We start from the raw sequence: 18,780 nt of genomic DNA on the forward strand, positions 1-18,780 counted from the left end.
CGCTGTTTGGACCCAGCTCGGGCTGTGCATCCCACGCAGACCAGACCCACCGCCTCCCTGGGACTATTTGGCCACCACGGCGTCCTCTCCACCTTGCCTGCCCCGAACCCACTGGCCAAAATCAGCCAGGTCATGAGGGAAGCAGGCACCCACATGCTCCTACCTCCTCAAGACACTTAATTCAATGCTTAAACATGCAGTTGGTTAGGAGCTTAATTTCAGGCAGTCCTTTCTTTCTTTTTTCTTTTTTTTTTTTCCACTTTTTTTTTTTTTTTAACCTTGCCCTGCATTTCCTCCTCTGGGTGCCCCACTCGAGTTAGGTCTCCAGCACCGGGAGGGCACTGCTGCCAGGAGGAGGCTGGGCTTGCAAGACCTTCTGCTACACAATGTAGCAGGAAGGATTTTAGTGGTGGTTTACACTGTACACAGAGAGACAGGGAACAAGCCAGGGGCAAGACGCTGGGATCCTTTAAGCAAGCTCTCAGCTCCCCTCAGCCACTTGGAAGTTAATGATTCAGCATCGCCATTTTCCAATAGGAATTATTCTCCAAAACTGGCAGGACAGCCTGTCGACTCAAAGCACTCTGCTTATGACAAACAGCCAGGTTTGCCGGGGAGATTTAGCGCTTTCACCCTATTTTGTTCTGAGAAGAAGAGGACGGCGATGCCCCCACATACCTGGTGCACACCTGAACACTTACCCGCACGTGCTAAATTTGGGTGCAGGTACAGAGATTCTGCTAAACAGCTGCTAAAGCAGATTTGGCGTTCGGTGAATCAGCACTGCTCGGCCACACGCAGCGACAGCACATCCGTCTGGTTCAGCCGCAGTCCGTCTGTCTTGCTGAATACCCAATATTTATGTCATCCATCCTCGCACGACCGCGTTACGCAGAGCGGCTCCCTCACCACTCCCATACTTCCCATCGAATATGCCTAAAACTCCTCGCTGCATTGTTGGTTTTGCCCTTGTTTTCAGCCACCTGAGAATATTTCACTGCCCAGGAACATCATCTGCACGTTGTCCTAGGCGACCCAGCGCACCCTTCCCAGCCCAATGCGTACTTCCACGGCGCTCTCTAGGACTTCGCCAAGTTTTCCTCCTAAATGCACCTGGGTGCATTTTCCACCTGCCGAAGGCCCCGTGCACCAAAGCAAGCGCTGCAAGGAGTTAATTGACAGCAGCTTTTGGGCAGAATAACATTAGCTGCATTTGGCAGCCTCTGTCTATCTAAACCGACTATTTAGGGAGGGGAAAAAAGGAGCAGATATTAAATTTTATCCTAAATATTAAACATGAAAATGAAGAAACCCTTTTTAGATGTGGCATTGGTAGCTCTTTGTAATTAACCTATCCTCCTCCCCAGAGAAATTTGGTTTTAATTTAATTTTTAGGGGGATAAGGAGCATTATTTGTTGGTTCCTTGAAGGCAGGCTGTGGGCACGCACACCGGGAAGAGGGAAAGGAGGCAGGAATTTACTTGCTTTGTTTCCACGTGTTGGAGTTTGAAGGATGGAAACCAGGAAAACAGACAGGACATAATTTAAAGACAAGGGTGGTGAGTGTGTTAGCTTACATGTTGCACACACATCGGACATTCCCCTCTGATCGGACTGGGTGGCTTGGACCAGATGGCATGGCCCTGCACATGGGCACCCCAAGGCACACCGTGGACACAATTCTGGAGCTGCCAAGACCCTACAAACCCCTCTGGCCTCAAGAGGGGTTACGAGGGCTCAGCACCTCCCAGAATCGAGTCTGCTATAGGAACTGAAGTCCGGAAGATGTAAAATGCCCAATGCAAACACGGTGCTTCTGCAACTCTTACAGTGGGCTTTGCCTCCTAGGGTTTTGAACCTTGTCCCTGTCAGGAGTGCTACAGAATTAATTTAAGAGTGAAATGCTTGTTCTGCACTGCTATCCAACTGGGATTGCAAAGGGCACTGCAAACAGCACCAAAACATATTTAATTTAGTGTTGGGCAACGAACGTGAGAATACTTTTAAACTTCTATTTCAATATTTCCTTATAAATAGATATCTATATTTGTAACATGGCAGAGGAGAACCACAGAGGGTTTTTTCACCTCTTGCGGAGTAAGATAAGAGCTGAATCGACCAGATGTTTTGCAGGAAACCTCAATTTATTACTTACGCAAACCTTGCACAAGCCAACCACGATGCCTCAGATTTGCCAGGAGGGCGAGAGCGTCGATCTGGTCGGGTTTGTACATTTTTCTACAAGGCAAAGCAACTCATTCCTTCACTGCTTCCTACCCAGGAGGGGACCTCACCCATGATGAGGAGGACATCATCCCAGCTCGCGCTGTCAGACCGCTGTATTTATAGGAAGCTTTCACCCAGAGGATGAGCCAAACAGGAAAAGCAGCCTCCTTTTTTGCAGGTGCTATAATTGTGCCTGCAAGTGTTGCCATTTACACTTCTAACTCCTAATTAGACTTACAAATCAAGCACTGGGATGCCAAAATGGTTTCTGAGCCTAGAATAGCATTTGCACTCGCAGCATTTTGTGTTCAGACCCATTGGTACAGGACTGGGGGGGAAGAGGCAACAGTCCAGGCCCAGGCAGGGCTGGGCCAGGAGATTTTGGGGGGTCTCCCTCCCATCCAGGAGCTGCTTCTGCTCCAGTCCATGAGCAGGTGATCACGCAGGACACGCATAAGACTGGTTCCTCTGAACCTTGGTGGCTGCAGTCACACAAATGGGGCTACTCCTCTCTCCTGGGGGAAGACCAGACCACACGTGCATCATTGCTGGGCGATGGGTAAAGAAGGCCAAGCAGGACCGCGTCCATTTTACAGACTGGAAACCAAAGGAGAGAGGTACAGATATGTGCCTAAGGCCATACACCACCCACACAGCCTGAAACAGAAGGAGGGATCTCTGATTCCCCTTTCCTTATGGGAACTCAGCCCAGGTACTCACACTCCAGCGGGCGCTGCCATCCCTAGCTCCAGCACTGCCAAAGCTCTGTGCCCCCGCAGCTCCCGCTTAGCCCGGTGACTGCTCGGCCTCTGCAGAGCTGGGCCTGCTGGTGCGAAAGAGATGCTCTGTTGGAGAAAGGGGAGGGTTTCCAGCAATTCTTCCTCTGAAAGTGAAAATACCCAGAAATAGATTCTTAAAACTAACACGACTTACTCAGTGTAAATATTATGTTTCCCAAGCCCAAGTCTGAAACATTCAACTTTATACTGCTTCCACTTCGTATATAAATAAATATATACATGCATAGTTATTAAATATTCTGTATACTCAAGTATCCCATGTGAGCACACAACCTCACTGCGATGCACAGCCACAGAGTGGTTAGCAATGTCATAAAAAAAAAAAAAAATTGTGAAATCAAAAGGTCACTTGCATAACTGTCACGGACAGCAGCGGTAAGGTGATTTACAGACATGGGAAATATAATTCGGCAGCAAGGCATTCCTTGGGCAGTTAATGGAATTAATTCAACCCAGCCCATCACAGGTTTAAAGAGGGAGCCCAGGGCACACAACAACTCTTTAGGAAGGAGGCTGAGCACCTCACCAAGCCCTGCTCCAGGAAGGGGCCAGGGGGCTGCTGGTGGCACTGCCAGCACGTCCTTGCTGCCAGAGCCTGGCACCCAAAAATTGTACCTGGTGCCATCCTCCAGCAGCACGGCCTCGGGGGTAGCCCTGCAGTTAAGCTGTTAGAGCAGGGGAAGAAAAGCAAGCCCTTTAAATACTGATAGCTTAATGGTCCTTTCATTTAAAACCCTACTTTTAAGCGCGTAACATTATGTCATTTTATGCATGTCCTATAGCCAAGTTACAAACCTGTGTGTGAGCACAAGCTTAAGTGGCATTTAAAAATAGCCCTTGTTATTATTGCGAGCGCATAATAAATTAATGACGGAGCGTTTAGCTCTGCCTACAGCCCCACTACCTTGTTTCTGAATGAGCGGGACACGAGCTAGAAATAACGCAGGCGAGCTGCCGCCCCCATCCGCTTCCTAAATAAGGCACGTGCCTTAAAATCCCTCACTAGGAGTCATTCTCCTCGTTTCTGTGCTCCTTAAATAGGGAGCTAGCCCGGGGGGTGGGGGCAGGCAGCTGCGTGCCCCCTGCAGACCCCGGTGAGGGCAGAGCCATCAGGCCCAGAGGCAGACAGACAGACAGACAGACAGACAGACCACAGCACCCACCTCCCCGCAGCTCCGCACCCCGACACCCAGCCCCAGCCCTCCTCCCGCACTCTGACACCCACCAGCTTATTTTATATATATATATAATTTTTTTTCCTCCTTTCAGCCTTGAATGGCAATTAGGAAAAGGTTAACCGAGTGTCTTTCTCCCAGGAATCCTCTTCCTCCTTTCAAAATAACAGCGTTAGCAAAAGAAAATCCCAGATTAGGCTAACAGGTAGGAGTGTGGTGCAGCCCTGGGAGATGCTGTTGGAAGTGGGGAGATTGGGAGAATCATCCCAGCGGGAGACTAATACTCATCATTCGGAGCTGCAGCTGAGGCCCGTTTGAGTGACAGGCAGCCGGGAGCTGAAAGAGCCGCTCATATCCCACAACTGCTGGCATGCAGACTTGAAAGAGATTTATTTCAGGATAATTAGCTGGGAGTATTAAAGGTGGCAGGAAAGATCTGCAATTACTGTTTAGCAAACAGAATGGAGGGGGGGGGGGTGAAAGAGGGGGAAAAAAAAAAAAAAAAAGAGAAGCCAAAAATGAAATTAAAAGACCCAAATATTTCTCCACTTGAAAGTTGTTAAATAATTGAAAAAGTTCAAAGCAACTTGGTTGTATTCAAAGCAGCGGGTACGAGGGGGAGAAGGGCGCTGCTCGGTGCAGCCAGCCACGTCTGCTCCCATCCGGAGCCTCGCGCGCGTTGCACAGCTCGCACGAGAGCTGCCTCCACCTCCCTGCCTCTTGCACACCCTTTAGTGAGGCTCACCCTGACAGGACACGTTTGCAGGGCTTACACAAACCTCCTCAGACGCCCAGAAGGCTGGGGCCGGCTCCCTCTTGTTTTGTGGGACCCCGGCTGCAGGGATGGAGAGCTTGCATTGCCTCGCTGTGGGATCAGCAGCACAGGTGCTGCCTGCTTCTTAAAAAGGGCTTTTCCTTGCTGGCTCAGAAAACCAAGCAAGGCTCAGAGATGGCAGTCTTCAGGTCGATTCAATATTGCCTTATATCAACCCGGATAAGCTTTATGCAACCCCGTCCACGTACCCTGGCAGTTGCTGGCATCACACGTGAGAGCGTTTGTGCCAAATGTAAATAAAGTTCACCCAACAAACACAGCCTCAAAGCATCTGAGATTTTCACCAGGCTTCGAGACTCATTGTTGCTGAGCCTCACGCTGCTCTCTCAAAACAAGGGGCCTTTTTTGCACGTTGCTCAATGATCTACAGTGCTCCAAAACCATCTATTTATTTATGCTCTATTCTGGGATTTGCCCTCTCCCATAAAAGAAAAAAACACTGCCGGGATTGTGCAGACAGCAGCGTGGCAGTAACTGCATCGCCTGGCCCGCTTCTGGAGGTCAGATAAAGATGAGGAAAGCCAAAATTATTTTGAGTTGCTCGGCACCAGGCCTGCAGGGGAAGAAAAGGAAAAGCCAAATCAAGGGAGTGGATGTGGATAGGGATGGCTTTGGCAGAGGTTGTGCTGCAGCCGGGCACTCGGTGATTCATGTCCGCAAAACCACACTTTGGCTAAGCTGGAGGGCACGGTCAGGATATCTCAGGTATCTTTGATTAGAAAACCAAACACAACACCACGCTAATTTAATGGGACTTTCACCAGAAAAAGTTCCTCAGCCCCAGTGCGAGCTGCCTCGTCCCTTCCCAAGACAAGAACCCTTCCGAGGGCTCCCCGTCACCCCACAAATCAGCCTCCAAAAGAAGTCGCCAGGGCTTGGAAACTTTGGAAAACTTCGGTCCTTGCTCAGTACCCAAACAGAGACTGCAGCCCTGCTTTTTCAGGTACCTGCCTCCTGAACTACCACTTCTCCATCCGTAAAGAGCAGACCGCCTCTCGTGTTCGCTGGGTTGTTAGCTCGATAGGCCAGCAGCAATCTCCTTCTATATCCTGACAGGACACCGAGCATTTCACAGCCCGCGTGCCCTGCAACTCCTTGAGTGCCTCAGCAGCAGAAATGAGCAGCAATTACCCACGTTAAAGGTCTTCACACAGTGCTTATAGGAAATCCCTGATAAACAGCATTTGTATAGGATTTTTCCACTGCTTCAGAGAGCAAAGCTCATCTCCTTGCTCCCACCCCCTTCTCCCAGGCAGCGGTCCCAGGTGTGGCAGCTCCCCCCCAGCACGGGATGCCTGGTAGGAGCATCCCACAGGGTTTAAACATCCCACACAGAGCGTAAGACCACAGCAAAGCTGAATCAGGGTCAGTTCTCATCCGTATCATAGCTTATGTTGCCTCCAACACCCTCTGCATTGCAAAAACCAAAAAAACAGTCCAACAGAAGGTCTCTTCTGTTGGGACCTTCAAGAGGGACCACTTGGGCTCGTGGAGATGCTGTGGAAAACCCCACGGCTCTGTTCTCCTGCTCAGAGGGGCTCTGAGGGCCCCTGGGTCCTGAGATGGGAGCGTGCTGGCCTGGACAAGTGGACCCAGAAGGGGACTGCAGATAATGGACACGCGTCCCCCCCTCCTCCGACAGCAGCTCCCTCCCTGGCCCGGGGAAATCATAAGGTTTCTCAGCCTCCACTCCCTGGTGTGCAAATAGCAGGATGATACTCTCTTTCTTTCATTCTTGGGTGGATTAATTATTTAATATTTGTAAAGCACTTCAAAGATGAGAAACGCGAAGCATTATTATTACCCACATCAGTAGGACGACGAGGGCTTTATCTCATCTTTAGGAACTTCCCTGGGAACAAGCAGGGAAGGTAATGAAAGCGGTATCAGAAGGCCAGGTGGGGAAGGCGCCCCGCTCGCTTTAAAGTCCAACGCATCCAAAACCGGGCAGGACAGGCCCCTCGGCACTGCAAGTGGCACCGATTTCTCTAAAGTAGCCAAAATTATCAAAGATATTTGGTGGTGCTTGAAGTCTGCCCCTGCCGTCCGTCTGGGAGGTGGAAGGAGGGCTGTGATGGACCGCAGCGAGAGGTCGGGGCTGTGACCACGGAGAGAGGAGGCACCCAAAGCAGCCTGGGGGACCTGCTGGCGTTCGGCGGGGTGGGGAGGTTTTCTGCACAAAAGCTGACCCGGAGGAGAAGGAGCAGCAAAGAAGGGGCCTTCGTCCCGCTGCAAACCGCTCGCGTCACACTGCTTCGCGAGCATTTGCTCTTCACTGTCAGACTTCAAAGTTCAAGTAAGCGGAAAATATAAATATTTTACTTATTTTAATGGGCAACTCACAAGCACGGTTCTTCGGGAATACTCAGTAGAATATTCCACAAAAAAAAAATAAAATAAGTTTTAGTCACTAGACATGAAGCTCCCAGCACCACCATGGCTCCCACCTCCGCCCCCCCAACTCGAGGTGTTACCATTGCCCTCCCCCGTTGCCCAGCTTTCCCTTCTGCCTCAGTTTCTCACCCACCCCGAGTGCACATGTGCACAGAAACACACTTCCACACTTCCTATGAACATAACCCAAAGCTATTTTTATCCTAGAAACTGCCAGCACGAGGCACATGCCACACGCCATGCCCTTCTGGGTTCTAATTGAACCTGCTGAATTTCAAAGATCTTTGCTTTAAACACTGCCCAGAGCCACAACCCTGCAGGAACAGTTCCCCGCCGGGGCTCAGTGTTGTGCCACCCTCCTCGTGCCGCCCTGACGAGATGACTTTTTCACAGCCCCAAGTCCTTCCTTGATTCTCCAAGATGACAAAGACACAACCTGGGCACCGTATGTAAAAATTGTACCTGACTGCTGTAGTAAATCCATGTCATGCTTCTTTACCACAGATAACACTTCAGGAACAGAGCCCCTGACCAGAACAAGAAGAACCTGCCTCGAAGGAGCTTTCCTTGGCAGAGGTTGAGCTGTTTGGCATCGCGGGTTGCAAATTGGGAGAAGTGTCTCCTGCCGGTGGGACCTCGCACCTCCTGCCGCCGTGTCACGGGACCACCCATCCCCCTGACATGCTTTTCAGAAGGGTATTTTGATCTGTAGTGATCTCCCTGAGAGCAAAATTATTTTAATCAGTCATGTGAAAGACTTTTTTTTCTTCTTTAACATAAGTCATGTGAAAGACTTTGCATAGGCTTCTCCGCAAGACTTAGCCGGCAACCCGTCACCACCTAAAGACAAAAAGCTTGGAGGCTGGTCCTTCGAGTCAAGGGGGAACATCACTGCTTTGCAGACAAGAGGGCCATCAGCAAACCCACACATCCCTCTTCTGAGGCCGTTCTCGCCACGCTCCAGCCCCTCACCACTATTGAGTGCAGCAGAAGAGCACTAAAATGCAAGTCTGCTCTGCTCCTTTTCTCTTATCAGACAGGGCACCTGAAAAAACAGAGCAACCCATCAAGGCGTCCCTGCCAGGCCAAGTCATAGGGTCTGGAGGTGAAGGAGAGGGACACCCCCAGGCCTGAAGGAGCCCATTTTGCTACCCTGAGCCCCTCACCCCAAGAGCTCTTACCGCAGGCCCAGCTGGGCAGGCGCTCCTGTCCCCTACAGCAGGGTGAGCTGTATGGGCCACTGGCATTACAGATCTGGTGTGGCCAGCTGATGACACTGCCAGCCCTCTTGTATTTACTTCCACAAGGTACATTTTTCTCCAAACAGGATTGCCTTTGATTTAAAAGCAGGGTTTTTCTCCAGAGCCCATCTCCGCACAGCTGCTGGTCCCCACTGCCCACCCAGGCAGGCTTCTGTGCTGCAGGAACGCAGGCGACGACGGTGCTGCCAACGTAATTTTTGATCATCCCTGTTTAAATATGTTGCATGTCAATCAAGGAAGTTTGAAGTGCATTATAATTACAAAATGTATCGCTGCTATATAATCAGCATTGTTTGTTATAGTAGATTGAGCCGGGGTAGCTCTTACAATATGTAATCCAGCTTGTCCGGGATCGTTTTGTGACTAGATAAAAAAGCACACCGGAGACGTAAACCCGAATAAAAAGGTAGGATGCATTAAGGACAATTTACACCCTCCTCATCTATATATGAAGTATGTTTTGATTTTCTCATTTATGCCTGTGTACGTATGCGGGAAATTATCGATGTGAGTGACTTTATCCAGTGACTGCATCCAGCACTGCCCCATGGCCCTGAGGTACCACCTGGCTTACCCTCAGCGTGCCTTAGCAGTGGGTAACAAATCTGCAGCTTTGGAAATGTTTAGAGCAACTTAAATCACCACCCCTGTTCCCACACAGCCAGCACTTGTATCTATCTCGGGGCCCCATGCCCCTCGCAGGCAGGAGCCGCGCACCAGCCTGACGCTCGCTGCCCGCCCCTGCTTCAGCGTGCGTTGTCACTCCGGTGCTAATAAAATGTGATGGTCTAATTGTATTAGCAATTTCCCATCATATTATATTAATATGCATCATACTAGTATCCGTTTTCACTAATGTGACATGAAAGGCAGTAATTTGATTACTTTTCCGTATGATTACGGGGAGGGAGTTTGGCCTTCTGGACGGGCCGTGCTCCTGCCTCCGGCCCCTTGGGACGGGCACGGCCTTGGGGTACCTCACTGCCCAGCTGCCAGACACACAGCCCGTGAAGTTTTGGGGAACCTGGGGTAAAATCAGGCGTCAGGCATGGGCAGGATCAGCTGGAAGGCTCTCCATTCATCCCAGCATTTCTCTGTACCACTTCCAAAACTCCTAAGTGCTGTTAAAATCACCAGCAGCATTCACACAGCGAAGGTCTCGTCTGCAGCACGCGCCTCAGCCCTGACGGTGTACATCAGCGATATTCTGCCCTGCTTATATTATGCCTTTCATAATACTTCTTTCCTCTTTTGTGGACAAACCTCACTCGGTGCCTGTCAGAGCCCTTCTGCTATCGCGTTCCCTCTGTTGTGGTTGTGAAGGAGGTAAATAGGGATGCTTGGAAACCCAGAAGTGGCTGGTGCAACTGCAGGCTTTGAGGATGGGGATGTTATTCTGAAGATTTCACTTCAATTCCAAGCTCAAGGGTTTCTTTTCTTGCAGCCTTGAGCAAATAGCGTAGTAACAGTGCATCTGGGCCACAGTTGTAAAATGGGAATAATATATATATGTTCTCCTCTCATGCCTTGCAAGGTTTTTATAGCAGAGACCGTGTCTTATCGTGGCTATGTGCTGCCACTCAGGCACCCCTGACAGGCCCATGGCATAACCAAACAAGCCAGCAGCCTTCAGAAAACATGCTACAAACTCACAAAGCAGCCACCACTTCTTTCTCTAACTGAAGAGCTGGTGGCACTGGAAACGTTTCTGCAGGACCACTCACCAGAACAGCCGAAGGGAGGAGACACACACCAGCACTGGGCAAGGCGAGGCGTGTGCCCTGCCCGAGCAACCCCAAAGAGGTGAAGAGCCAGCTCATCTGGTAACTTACCCTCTCCACAGAGAAGACTTCTGCTAAATCATGCAAGCTCTGATAGTCCAGCGATGCTGATTTGCTCCCGTGCCCAGAAGGATAGTCAAAGCTCATCCAGCAGCTCAGTTTACTGTGGAACAATAAACCATGGGAGCGTGCCATAAATCCTGGTAATGCGCTCGGAGGAAGGCAGCCGCGCCGAGGTCAGAGCCGGAGCTTCTTGGGAATTTTCAGACAAAAGATTTTTCATCAGAAATTGCTGATTCACTGAAACTGAGGCTTTTCCATAGAGCAAACCAATCTCGCAGAAGCCTTCATTAGCGGAGATCTCCCTGGCCCCAGGTAGGATTAATGACCAGAGGAGAGAGGCAGAAGCCTCCTCTGAGACGACCCGATGTCCGTGGCTGCCACCCAGACCACGAGGGACCGGTGTCAGCACCGTTCCCCACATCCCATCAGCCTCCTCACGCCGTCACAGAGCTGTCCCACAGCCCCCCGGCGGGATCGGCCCTACCTCCCAGAAGAAATTAAATATTCCTTTATTTGGGGAGAGGGATGCTGCGTGCCAGCAGTCGGGGCTCTCAGTGGGTTTGGAGGAGGGTGGGAGCCCCGAGCCGTTTCTCCACGTCCCCGCTGGTGGCACCTGGCAGTGCCTGTCCCCACCAGCAACCTCACCGCTGACACCCCAGCAGGGGCACGAAGCCCACCCCTAACGCCAAGGCTTGCCCCCTCCGCTTCTCCTTTGCCACCTGAGGACTTCCCATCCCTCTGCCCCCTCCAGCACTTGTGCTGTCACCCCCCGCCTGCCAGGCACAAAGAATAACTACAGCACAGACCCCAGAGCCCCGCGCTGCAGGCACGGCTGTAAATCCTGCTGGGCTCCGAGTCCCAGGGGCTGTGGCAGGACAAATATACGAGCCAGGAGAGGCGGCGGGAGAGCCGGGGCATTTATCTCCTGTGCTCATCTCTCAAACTTTACCCAACTCAAGCCCCTGCTGGGTCCAGGACAGGTCGGCACGGGGTGACGAGCTCCCACGTTTCAGAGCAGTCCCAGGAGTGGTGGCACAGGCAAGCAGCGGTGCCCGGGAGCGGTCCCACCAGGCTCACGGAGCCCTCCCCATGGCAGGGAAGGGGGATAACAGCCTGGCCTCGGGAAATGACAGTGATTATTTGCGGTGTGCCAGGGGACGGAGCACGGCCCTCCTGTTATCTGCAGTCTCAGAGAGGTGGCACGGGTCCTGATGGACACATGGATCCCGATGGACACACGTCCCCTGCGCACCGTGCCTGGCTGTGCTACAGCTTCCCTCCTCAGGCTGTTTCTCCTTCTTGTTTGTAGCTCCAAAGCAGAAGCACCCAAATGCCCCAGGACGTCCCTGCAGCATTTTTGGCACAGCCAGGCGCAGAAGGTACCATACGTCTCGACAAACAGCCTTCTCACGGGGGATTTACAGCCTGATTTTCAGGCCAGATTTCAAGCAAAGCTGGCAGGCGGCCCTGAACGTAAAGCAGTGCGTGGCCATCCCCACGCATCCTCCTGCTCACCCCGATGGACCACGAGCAGCTTCAGGGCCCTGAAGATGCCCTGGATGGGAGCCAAAGACCTGTGCCCAAGCCAGGTCTCACCTCAACACCCTGCGCAGGCACTGGGGCAACTGCTGTGTCACCAGAGCTATCCCCAATGTGCACTGAGATGCCCAGGTTTGGCTCCCAGCAGTGACTCCTTCAAATTCTCTCTTGCAACATCTGAGTACCACAGGGATGAAGTTTTGTTCACCTTGATCTCAAGGAAACTTTCTCCATCCGGGCTCTGCATACTCTTCTCTGAGCAATGTATCGTAGGAAGAAAATAGGCTTGTTAATGGTAAAAGCGACCAGCTGAAGCCTGCACATCGGCATGAAGGAGCAGGAGAAACATGAAGGAGGAAAGCAAGCCACAAGCACGTTCACACTGAAACCAAGAGAAATGCCACGGAGGGTGCAAACGCCAACACCACGATACCCGGGTCAGCATCTGGGTGATGCCTGAGAGCCGGCGTGCACCCAGAAATACAACCAGGCACACAAACAGCCCGCTGTGTCTGAAAGGCACGCTTTCCCTGCTTTCCTCCTTTAAAGAACCCCAGCAGCAGACGTGATGGGTCTGGCTTTTCCCCTTCCTCTGCTCCAGAAGGAAAGCAGCCCGCATGGCAGGGCAGGAGCTGCCGGTGGCTTTGGGTTCGGGCTCCGAGGGCGTTTTCCTGCCCGAGCTAAAACACCGAACAGCGCGGCAGTGCTATTGGGTGCCGCCGCAATAAATCAAAATCAGTTATGGAAAATGTAAAATTATCATTTGGAAATCACTCTCGCTGAATAATTCAGTCATTGACTTTCACATCAAACAACCATTCCAGCCACCCACACACGCAGTTCAGTCTCCTGCCTAGTTTTAAACTCTCTTTAATTATCGGCATTAACCTATCGCATCGCTATTTCAGCCCTGTTTCATGCCGGGGGAGGGGTCAGCGCTTTGATAAAGCACAACGACCTGGAAGACTTTGAGCTGTCCTTCTGCTCCTCTTCCACCGCCAACCCGGCGAGCACAAGGACAGAGGCACCGCAGCCCACCAAAAATACGCTTCAACACCCGGCAAAATACCTGTCCCCACCCACACCACTGTTCCCAAACACCCGGCGAGGCACAACCTGGCCGAGTTGGTCCATCCACACCTCCTTCACCATCCCCAGCTGCTCCAGCACCCCGTGTGCGATGGGCCTGCATCTCCCCGACCCGGCCCGACGCGTAGAGGCTATCCAGAGCAGAAGTTTATTCGCTTCCATCTCTAACCCTGCACTTTGGCAGCGTGTTTAAGTTAGTTTCACATTTTATTTGTCTACCGAACTCCCTAAGTTAGGGAAATTAGTATTGTGCGTGTGGTTTGATTTAATTAGTAATTGGGGAAATAGGTCTGGCGTGTTTCATGGAGGCTTGGGGAAATTGTCAATTAGCATTGTGTTAATTGGTGTCTGCTGTCCTTGCTTTTTAGTTTTTAACCCCTTTTACCTTGTTCCCACTTTCAGTATGTAAAATCTGGCTGCTTATTATTCTTTAAGTAAAGGATTAATTGCTTCAATTCCTGCCTGCGCTGGGCGTCCTCTTCCCCCCGGCGCGGTGGGACCGGCACAGGGCTGCAGGGCAGCTTCCCGCAGCCCTGCTCAGGACCACACCGAGTCCTCCCCCCCCAAAACCCCGTATGCTGGGGTTGGAAGCTCACCTCGTCCTTGGCATAGCAGAGCTCCCACTTAGGCTGTCTCTTAATCGCCAAAAATCCATTTACAGGTTAACAGGAGCTGAACCGAGAAGCGAGGCGATGGACGCTGGTGCAGCCCCCAGGACCAGCTCATGCAGCTAAGCGGGGGCTGCTCCAGAGGGACCCACGCCCGAGATCAGAAAAAAAAGATATGAAAACTGTTGTTGACACAGCAAAGAGCAAAACCAGAGAAAGTTCACCACAAAAGAAAGAAGAAAAAAAAAAAAAAAAAAAAAAAAAAAAAAAAGCTTTGATGCATGTGACATCAGCCAACAAAAGTGAAGGATATTCACTTTAAAAGCTCAGGCTGCACTCTTCAATGTGTCTTACTGTCCGTCCAGCTATAAACTAGGGGTTTTCCTCTCTGTCTGGTGGGAATAATTAATTAATCGTTAGTGCTTGTTAATAACCGAGGCCCTGATGCTGCAGGCAGACGCGTGCAGGCTGAGCTTTAGGACAGCCGTGCACGCGAGGTTAGGACCCTTGCAGTCATTTCCAGGAGCGATGCTTGCAGGGCCGGGGAGCGATTTAAAGGCTCGTGGATTCCCAAGCACGCCGTCCCATCCCGCAGCACCCAGCTGCACTCTCCTCTACTCAGAACGAGGTTAAAACCTGTCTTTCCAGGCCACTTCATTTAAAACTGCAGAAAAACTCCTCTCCTGCGGAGGAGGAGCCAGGTGAAATTAGCTCAACTGCCCCAAAATCCGCCTGGCGTTTCCAAAGCTGGGACAGGAGGAGCAGAGTCTTAGACTTAAGTGATTTCCACCCAACCGTGGCCCTGCCCACGGCAGCAATTGTGGTTAGCCTTCACGATAAACCTCTTCGTTTATTGGCCTGAAAAGCTACCACAGGCTTTTGTCATGGCCAGGACAGCACAGGACAGAGCGAGGCTGGAGATACTGGGTGAGGACGGGTACAAGGAAAGGTCCAGCCACACGTGAAGGCCAACCACGGAGCTGAGCCGCCTTCCAGAGCACATCAGGAGAGAAGAAAAGCTCAGCGACACGTTTCGCCTCGGCGTGCTCTGCCAAAGCCAGCAGGGCTGAAGAGCACAGCACCGGAGGAGTGAATTCGTCGGCTAAGTGTTGGGGGGGTAACGCAGCCAGCTCGTGAGAAGGTTAGAGGGTTTTCCAATGATATTTGCATAGAATTAGAAACTAATAATTAAAGTAGTGAATCATCTGAAAGGCACTATACTAATACCGTCTTCGCAATAATTATCTCACCAGAATTTCAGAGGCTGAATTATTTTCTATTGGATTTACAATTAATTTTGTAAAAATAACAAATCCTCCCTCAGAGAGTCTACAGCACTATAATGATGGGACTGGGAAGTGCCATGCAGTCAGCATCCAGCTGATCTTCCCAGCACTGCGGTGAGGGGGGGAGCACTGTTATCTGCCTTTTGGGAAGCCTGTAGACAAGGGAGTCGAGCTCTGCTTTCGACCCAAACCCTGCAAACTTGTCACAACGCCAGCCACCCTTGCTAGTCACCTGGAATTCCCAGGCCACACATGCTGCACGCTGTCTCATTCAAAACCACACGCCAGGTCCCTGGCAAAGCAGGAATTAAAGCTCACGTGTAAGTTCTGGTTGTCTGTCTCTCCTATCTTCGGGTGCACCCACCATGGCACTTCATTCAGGCACAGCCCTGCACGTACCAGGGATCCAGTGCACGTCCCACACGGCTACGCTTTTGATTTCTGCAAGAGACAGCAACTAATAAATAGAAAACACCTCAGCAAACCCCCCCAAAATGCAGCGTCTCCCTGCAAGCCAGCACGAGGCTCTAGCTGCCGTGGGGGATCTCTCCAGCCACTGGTACCTCCGAACCCCCACTCACACCCAAACTAAGACCCCTGAAGTTATACTCGGGTAGTGGCAGGGGTTGAAAAAGCAGAGCTGTCGGAGGGGATCATGGATGTGTTCAGATATGTATTAATTAGAATTCCTGCACAGTTTTCTTCTGTTAATTATAGCTTAATTTGATTGCTTAATAGCTCTGGTTTTCGTAATGTTTAGCACCTGTTGTAAATTGCACAAGATAAATCGTCTTCTACCATCTACTCTGTTTACTCCTAAATTTTGCATTTCCCTTTCAGCTCATGGCTTTGGATTTGAGCTGTCTCCTTTTCTTGTCTTTGGCCTTTTCACCAAAGAAATCTTTTTTTTTTTTTTTTTCAATGGGCTATTTAGCCAATGAAGTGTGTTTCATTTAAATACCTTCTTAAAAGCTACAGTTTTGAAAATAATGACGGGGAAAGAGGAGTATTCGCACACTGTAAGTGTGCAAATGTTGACCCGCCGAATTATGCAGAATTTCGTTTCTGCAATATTCATCCTTTTTGTTGTTTCCTTCCCCCTTTTCAATGCGAGGAGGGGAGGGCGGTTATCCTTCCCCTGCAGGATTATTAGACAGAAGTGGAGGCCCTGCGTCATTAATTGATTTCTTCCATACTTTGCACCATGATACAATTTTTCAAGGCTGTGCATAATTGTGTTCCCTGTGCCACTGCTCTATGTTCTGTCCTTGTCATATTGTCATTGAAGGCTGATTCCACCCTCTGTAATTGGAGATGTTCTACTTTTGGACAAAGGTGTGGGGGCAGCTCAGGGGAACAGTGCTGACATTTACTTCATCAATTTATTTTTATTGTTCCTACATTTATTGCAGCTATAACAGCCCTTTAATAGTTATATCTCCTCCCTGTAGGGTATTCTGGTATTTGAAATTTTTTTAACTCATTTGTTCTCATAGATAACAGTAAAGTGCATTTCATGCTAACCTTTAGGTTTCAATCTTCTCTCTTTCTTTGGCTCTGAAGCAGTTGCAGCTTTAAACTTTTACTGCATTGTCAGTCTAAAGGCCACCACCACCGAGTCCATTCTAACACTGGAGTAACCACAAATTAGTGGTCCTGAAAATTTCAGGGAGGCTAGTCCTAAACCGAGAGCGCAGCTATTACCATAATTCAAAACTCGTCGTCCTATTAATAGAGGGGGAGAAACATACAGTAAATACTAGCGCCGAGTCTCCTTTTACAGTCTCCAGCCCGATAAGGGCCATAATTACCTCTTTACGACTGATAAAGTAACTGACTCGACCACCTCCACGCTCGTGCCCTTCAGTACCTGCACGCACACCAAACGAGGTGAACGCTTGAGCAGAAGCACGCTGCGTTCGGCGGGGTTCCCTTTGTCCCTGCCACCCTTCCTCCACCGAGGGACCTTTTCTCTCCGTGGGGTTTGATCACACCAGCTGCTTACATCCGCAATTGAACAGCACCGCGGAAAACACGTGATTTCTAATTACCTCCTGGGTGGGTTTCAGCAGGTGATTTTCCCTGTTCAGGGATTTCCCTCCTCATCCCTAAACTTTCGGGTATGAGCTCTCTGCCAAGTGCTCCCAGTCCTGGGTGAGATCTGACCCCGGGCAGCAGCTCCCCGGGCTGGCATCCCACCGCGGCTCCAACACCGGCAGCGGCCAGCAGCGAGCAATGCCCCAGGTCGCCTCCAACACACGAGACCTTCAAACACCAAGGGAAGCCCCGCTCACAGTTTTGCTCCACTGACACTGAACAGTTTTGCAGCAACGGAGCAGAAACCTGCAAAAGCCACCACGTCTGTGTTGGCGAGGGACCTTCCTGCACACAGCCAGGCTGAGGCACCCAGTCCAGGGGGACACGTGCCCAGAAAGTGCACCGTCCTTCAAAAAAAGGGAGAGGAATCTCTACTGGCACCATAGGAAAGCCCAGCTGCTCATCTTTCAGATTTATATACGTGTATATATATTGCTTTTAATGGCAGCTCTTGGCAAAACCATTTCTCACCTCACCTCCCTGGCTCCACCTTCTTTTGCTACGCTGAGCTGCTCTTTTTCCTCAAAGCCTTCTCTCTTAAAGACACTGCCAAGAAACAGCTTAATTAAAGTCAATGGAGACATTTGGAGAGAGAACAAATTAGGCCAGGGAGATAAACTAGAAATGAGATAATAAAGGATAAGAAATGAGGAGTTAAACTGGTGGTAAAACCCATGTTTTTTAATGGAGCCGCATGACTTTCTCACTACCAAACGTACCCAAAGTTACCTTTAAGCAGCTATTTTACGCACTGTGTGGAGCATCTACTCATATCTGCTGACTTACACGCAGTTGGTTGGGTATCTTACTGGTTGATTTTCTGAACTCCAGGGGAGATGGTTAGTCCACAGCTGCCCACTGCATTAACACTGTTTTCTGCAGCATCAGTAGTGTCCAAGCTCAAAGCACAGCTCCCAGACCTGCCCTCCAGTGAGGGGGTCTGGTCCTGCTGATCCTGGCTGTCCCCTCCTCGGCTCCACACACCCCAGTGATACCCGCACGTGGGCCCGAGGCGATAGCAGAGCCTCGGGGGATACGTGGTACGGGGTTTCAGGAGACTTTACAGGAATTTCGGCAAATTGCTTGCGCAGAAAATTCAAGCAGGCATGCCTGGTCAAAACTCTGCTGCTTTGGGTACACCCACTGAAGTCAGGAGTCATTCCACTGAACTCCACGACTTCATTGCACCACTGCAAAAATCGGTAGGAATTAATTTAAAAAATAAAAACGAAAGGTCTTTGGCTTTTATTGCCTCCCTGACACGGACAAACGCAACAAGTCTCAACAGAGTCAGTAGCATTAATTACACTGGTCAGCGCTCAAACCCTAGAATAATGTAAGAACACAGCTCAGACTTCCTGGGCTAATTTTCCAATGTAGTTTTAGCCTTATCTCCAACTTTGTCCTTCCTCATCTCGCATGCACCAAGTTGGGTTCATGCACAGGAACCAGAAATGCTGAAGCCCATGGCGTAACAGCTCACTGAAGCTGAGGGCACGGGGTCACTTCTGCCAGTCTCCATAACGCGCCCTGAGAGCACTCGATGCGGTTGGGAGTTTGGAGTTGTTCCTTTTAGCAGACCAAAAACACTCACGTAGAAGAAGTATTGAGAAGTAGGTATTCGA

The 18,780-nt window shown here is 50.6% G+C and overlaps 1 long non-coding RNA gene across 2 annotated transcripts in view; it reads right to left on the reverse strand.

Annotated features, from left to right (window-relative positions):
- Positions 1-18,780, reverse strand: part of LOC311434341 — a 226,897-nt gene that overhangs the window by 170,587 nt on the left and 37,530 nt on the right. The gene's annotated exons all lie outside the window — the stretch shown is intronic.

The sequence above is a fragment of the Aythya ferina genome (assembly GCF_964211825.1).
Source record: "Aythya ferina genome assembly, chromosome: 3".
Classification (NCBI taxonomy): domain Eukaryota; kingdom Metazoa; phylum Chordata; class Aves; order Anseriformes; family Anatidae; genus Aythya; species Aythya ferina.